Below are 6,474 nucleotides of genomic sequence, written 5' to 3'. Positions count from 1 at the left end.
CTCATTAGTCACTTTGTGAGGATAATGTGAGTTTCCTCGTCCAACTAAGAATGGTTCCAAATGCAAAACTGAATCCAAAACAGGGTTAACAATTTAATTAGAAATAAATAGTGCGGTATCACCACATCTGGAGATTGGGACATGCGTGTGTACATACCTTGATGTCAAGTGGGAATTCATAGTCTAATAAACCAGAAAGATCAGAGCTACCCATTAAAAAATCTTTGGCATTATTTATTCAAGACTTTATTTTCGAGGAGGTGGTTAAACAGAGTTCTTGCCTTGTCAGTACTTTAATAAAGTTTTGAAAATGACGTGGAGAGAATGAGAACCCCCAAGGCCCTTCCACACCAGGATTCTAAGCCAGTGTGAAGACACAGTGTTTACCCGCGCTGATGCCTCCCGCAGTGGTGTCCCCTGCCTCTGAGCACCTGTTCGTTGTGACACTTTCCCGGTCCACCTCACAGCGATCCAAGAGGGCTTCCACCAGCGCCCAGAGATTCCCTGGACCCGCCCCAGCCAGGGGCTCCTGGCTCCGACCGGCTCCTCCAACGACCGATGTCCGCGAAGTTGTTTGTGTAAACCCGGCTCCCGACGCGGAACGGGCCCGGCCGCGGGGACCGCAGAGCAGGCGGCCACCGCTCGCCTTGCGCAGCCGCCTATGTCCGCTGCGTCCGGCCCCGCGACCCCTCGGGCGGGAGAGAGGAGGCCGGGCGGCTGGTGCTGCGCCCCCTGGGGGACGGGCGGGACAGGCCCGGGTGCCCCTCCGAGACCGCCGGACGGCGGGACGGCGGGAAGGCTTGGCTGCGGCCACTTCGGGCGAGCGGGCCGGGCCTGCAGAGGAGTTGGGCTATTTTGTAACTGCACCATCCACCCAAGCCTCATTACCACCTCTTAATGAGACCCCTTTACTCCGTGACGTGCAACCGCTCCATCTCATTAAGGAAATCGCTCTTCAATGCTGATTATTTTATTTGCAGCCATAATTATATTTCTTTCGGCTAAATCACGGTTTAATCGAGCCCACATGGAGGGCAGCAGCACTAATTACGGCGGGGGATGCGGCGGCGGCGACGCGGGGCGCGGGCCGGCTGGGGGGTGCGGTGGTGGGTGCCGGGGCGGCGGACGCGGCCCGGGGGCCTGCGGGCGGGGAGGGGCGCGCGCGGGGGGCGGGGGCCCGGGCTCAAACACAACAACTTATTACTTCTAATTCCCCAACTGTCACCAAATCACCTGCACGAAACAAGAATCTAATTTGTTAAGCTGGCATGTCTGCAGATGGAAGATCGATCTTCTCTGTAGATTTCTCTAATTGAGTGAATATAGACGCCCGGAATTAGCCTCACTCGGGCTAAGGGGAGGGGGTATGGGAAGGGGGATGGAGAGAAAAGGTGGGGGAGGGAGGGAAAAGAAAGAAGAGAGGAAGGGGAATAGAGACATGGGGAGAGAGAAAGAGAAAGGGGAAGAAAAAGCGGAAGAAAGAGGAGACGGAGGGACAGGGGCAAAGACGGAGAACGGAAAGAGAGTGAGAGGAAAGAGTGGGAACACGAAAAGGCAGAAAAGAGAAAGGAGGAAGAGAGGATAACGGGAAGAGGGAAAAGGAAGCAAAAGGAAAAGCAAGGGCAGGACGACAAAGAAAGGAAGAAAAGATAGGGAAAGAGAAAATCCTATTTGAAGAAGGCTCACTATCTATAGAATGATGTCTCCGTCCACCCAACATACCCCCCGCCCCAAGTGTAAAGTAGCGGGTGAAGCTTAGCCCTCGTGTCCGTCCTAAACTTGGACTAACTGCTTATGAAAAGGAAAAGGTTGGGACTGTGGAGCCGGACCGGGAGTGCGGTGGGGGAGGAGGCGGGCGCTGGCGGCTCCAAGAAATGGCTTACAGAATTACATTTGTTTTTCTTGTGATTTTATTAAAAGTCACTCCTCATCTCCAGAATGCGTGAAAATATCTACTTTCCACTCAGATACACCGCATTAACTTGTTGGAGGCGAATTTGTTTGTTTGTCTATTTTATTTATTTGCTAGATAAGATTGATGCAGTCTTATTAGCGCTATATCTAGTTATAGAAAGAGATAAGGATGAGATGTTTTTCTTTTTATTCCAATTACTAGCCTTGTCACCTAACTGAATAACTGATATATGATTATTTATCCTAAGTAAATAGAAATCAGAAAAGCAGCGAACTTAACACATACAAACAAAATCTCTATGTCACTTATTATATTCCGATTGGCTAATTGGGGCCATTAAAATTACAGGGCTAGAGGCAAAAGAGGGGAGCTACGGAGTCAGGGAAGGCGGGTACTGATCCGTCATTGTTTTGTGCCGAGCTTTCTGCGTTGAAGGCGGTGGATGCTAGTTGTTAGAAGGCAAAGATTAAGAAAATAAGCAAGCCCCGGCGCTCACGAAGAGCCATGCAAGTAGACTGTATGGTTGTAGTTCGCAAACTCGAATGTATGGGAAACTGTGTTGTTTATTGCAGAAAAAAAGTATATATGGTGGTCGTGTATCGCCACAGGCTTCCCGGAAGGGTGGGAAATCAAACTGTTTTGGGGCGAGTTTTCTACTCCGCCGCCGCCCGCGGCACATCCCCGCGGTTCGGGGCAGGCAGTGGATACATACTGCTCACACAAACGCGCACACAAATACACGCGTCACGCACAAGCAGCCCCAGCTCCCAGCGCATAAAAAAATGCCCGGAGTGAGGGCCCTTGGCTTTTAGTTCCCACATTGGGGAGCCGGGGCAAGGAATTTTTACCGCTACGGGCTCCCGCGGCGGCATCAGTGGGACAGCCTGGCCGAGAGCAGCCGGGAGTCCCCGCGCTCCCGGCCCAAGGAGGCCTAGAGGATGAACGTTTGGCCTGGGCGCAGCCCAGTTTGGCTAGGGATTAAAGGCGCTCACTCAGCGCTAGGGAGCCGCCGGCGGAAGGCGAGCCGAGGGGGCTTTCGCAGTGGCTGGGCAGGAGCACTCAGCCAAAACCTCTTTGGCTGTGGTCTCTTTTGCTGGGAACCTCTAGAGAGTTCTTTTATGCAGAGAAGTGTGGAAGTGCCTGTCACCCCTTCCCAGAAACTTGGCTGTTGTCCCAGATCTCCTTCCTTCTACTCACCCTACCCTCAAATCCACTTCCCCCAAATGAGCCATACATCAAACAGTCCCAAAATCTAGTGTGGATCACTGAGTCCTGTCCGAGGCGGGAGTTGGGGGTGGGGGCTGGCGGAACATCCATTCTGGCACTTGGGACAAGATATGGGCAAAAGTGGTCACCATGTTTCAAACGCAGTGGACTTGAGAGCTTCCCGTTTTTTCCTCGAGTATTTGCCCCCGCCCTTTATTCTTTTTGAGGTTCTAAGGTAGGCCCGAGGAACACGATCTGATTTGCCATTGAGTTTGGTTTATTGCATATCTGGAAAAGTAAACAGGAGTGTGCAAGTCACTTGATTTGTTCTCTGTAAGCAAATAATACCCAAAAGCATGACTGTAATTTACCACGAATTAAAATTGATTCTTTTCATCAGGCAAGAAAATAGGAAAATGTGAGATCGTTAATTATTGAGGGAGGCGCTCCTCATTAAAGGGAACAATGTTACAATTCAGCATTTAATAGCAGGAATGTGAATAATAACGCGCCATATTTCAGCCCACTGTCTGCAAAGGAAAGAGAGCAGTTTACAAACAACCCAAGCAGCCGAAAGTTACATTTAATAACACGCGAGGTTTCTGGAAGTGGAAAAAGCAGTTAGGGCACTGGGCACACTACCCAATTCTTCAAGAGCATCCAGTATATATTTTTATTCTCTCTGTCTCTACAAAGGATTCACAATAAACGCAGGAATACAATTAAGGAGAAAATTAGAAATACAAACCTAATCAGCATATACCTATCATTAAAACACTTGCTTTCCGGACCTCCCACCCCATCCCCACCTCCCCATCCAGCCACACCCATATTTCTAAACCTTGCTCTGGGTCAGGATGGCAAAGCAGGAGGAAAAACACCAATTTTGTAGTTGCTGTTCTTGTAGTTTACATAATCAGCCATCAGGGTTTGGGTTTTAATGTATATAATATATACATTAAATATATATATATAATCTCCCAGAAAACCGACTTCTCTCACAACTACAAAGTTCTTTGGCTCGGTCTGGGAGCCCGGCCCGGCGGGAGCGGGAGAGGTTTCCTTGGCCTTTAAGTGTTCTTTGTGCTTCGTTAAAAAAAAAGGGGGGGGGGGAAGGGAGGGAGAAAGAAAAAAATGATTTCCCTGTGCATCGCCCCTTGGCAGGCTCTTGTACAAAATTCAATCTCTATTTTTTATGAGAAGTAAACTGTCTAAATAAATTTTATTAGGGGCAACCAATATATTTTCTGGTAGTTCCCTTTGTTCCACTTCTACGTGTGTGTAACAATCTAAAGCCTATTTATTGAGGAAAAATCACTGGATCCGTCATAGAAAATCCTTTTACTTTGCTTTGAAGTGATTTCTGAAGACATTCTTGTCATTCCGAAGATTTGGGGGCCATTGCGCTAAAGCCTCGCCTTGTTAGGGACCTCAGTTCCCATGATCATGTGGGAAATGCCTTAAATTATCAATAGCAGTGGGCCTGACCGGCACTTTCCCGGCTGCCCCAGGAACGTGGGAAGATGACGGGGAATAAAACTGGGAAATACATCTCAGGCGCTGCCCGGGTGGATTCAGACATTGGCCAAAACGAGCTACCGAGAGGGAACCCAGCGCGGGGGCGAGCATTTTACATCCAGACTATTGTCGTTTTTCTCGCCACGCCTGCTGGCAGCCGGCTCGCGACTCCGGGCTCCAGTTCCAGCTTGCGCCCTCCCCACCTAGACGCCCCACACCACCCTCTTCACCCCCTCCAACTCTCAGATTTCCTTCTCCCCCCCTTCCTTTATTCCCTCCCTCCCCCCATGCTTATGCTCTGAAGTCTTGGAAGAAATGATTTAGTTTGTTTATACTGCTATAAAAATCAAGACCAATAGAAAAGTCATAAAATGAAGCGGGCTATCAATCACGCCGCAACATTGTTATTCAGCGGTTACTAACAGAGATGGATAATCCTTTGATTTCGTCCCATTGTTATTACTCTGATGTGTCTTCACATTAACTATTACACATTTATTTATCGACCTGAAAGATACAACAAAACAGAATATACGAGCGAGTGCGTGTGGGAGGACGCTGCACGGCCGGTGGCTCTTCTGGGACGCCTGTGAGATGAGAACACGAGCGCTTGTGTACACACTGGTGTAGACTGGGGCCCGGCGTCCTTCTTCTCTCCCCAGGTCGCAGCCTCTCCTTCCTTCCTCCAGACAGGATGCGGAACGTCCCCAGCGCGGGCCTTCGCGGACCTGCCTGTTTGGAGGAGCCGGGTGCCACTGTCAGGACCCCTGTCTTGTCCTCTTTCACTTCTCGGTACCTCCGCCCCCGTGTTCCGGTCTTGAATAACCCTCATGCCGGACCCAGGTGGGCACAAACCCCCTGCGAGTCCCCGGTAACGTGCAGCTACGTAGGTGCGCACTGCAGAGCCCAGGCACAGCTTGGGCCTCTGTCCCGCCTCCTACCGCGCACGCCCCGCGCTGTAGAGTCTAGATTTGGGTGTTTGTCAGGGGGAAGGGGAAACTTTTATTGCAGGGACTCTATTTCCTTTAGGTCTACTGGGTATTCTCCTCCCAAGCAAACCCTTTCTCCAAAATGCACTAGGCGCTTGCCAAACGCCCTCGCTACTCCCAAACACGCTTCCGTCGCCCCTGGCTCCGCCACGCTGGAGCCCGCGGTCCTGGCGCTCCAGTCCCACCTAGGCCGCGTTGGCAGCAGCTGCGGCGGCCGCTGAAGCTCGGCCAGGCCCGGAGTTTCGCGGGAAACGGTCTCTGCAACTTGGAAGGAACCGGTGTGGCTGATTCCCGGCACTGACACGTGTGTGTGCGTGTGTGCGCTCGCGTACGTGTGTGTGCATGGGAGGAAGGGAACTGACTGTAGCAGAGAAGGAGGAGGAAGCAAACTGCCACAGAGTTCGCCTTGCCGCCTCCTTTGTCTCCTTGCTCGGTCCCTGTCACACACACAGCTAAAGGGGCGCGCGCGCGCGTGCGCGCGCGTACACACACACACACACACACACACATACACACACACACACACACAATTCCTCTCGCATCTGCTCTCAGGCAGCATTTCCAATGTTTTGTGTAAGTCAATTGGACGGCGAACAAAAAAGCCATTTGCTCGGTATTATTTAAAACAGACTTCATAGGGCCACCCTTTTGTGGAAGCTTTATTTGCACTAAATGAATAATCTTAATTGCATCACTCTCGAATTAAAAATCAATGTTAATCAAGTTGAGAGTAGTAAATATCAGTTTTCATTGTGCCTGGGTAGAGGGCATTTTTCTTGTGTTACAAATAAAAATACAAGTCAAATAACTTTAAAGGGGCATTATGTTCTGCTACAAATACAATTG

The sequence above is a fragment of the Rhinolophus sinicus genome, chromosome 3 (genome assembly GCF_057876585.1).
Source record: "Rhinolophus sinicus isolate RSI-liver-muscle chromosome 3, RSI-T2T, whole genome shotgun sequence".
NCBI lineage: Eukaryota > Metazoa > Chordata > Mammalia > Chiroptera > Rhinolophidae > Rhinolophus > Rhinolophus sinicus.
This window is presented reverse-complemented; position numbering follows the sequence as displayed.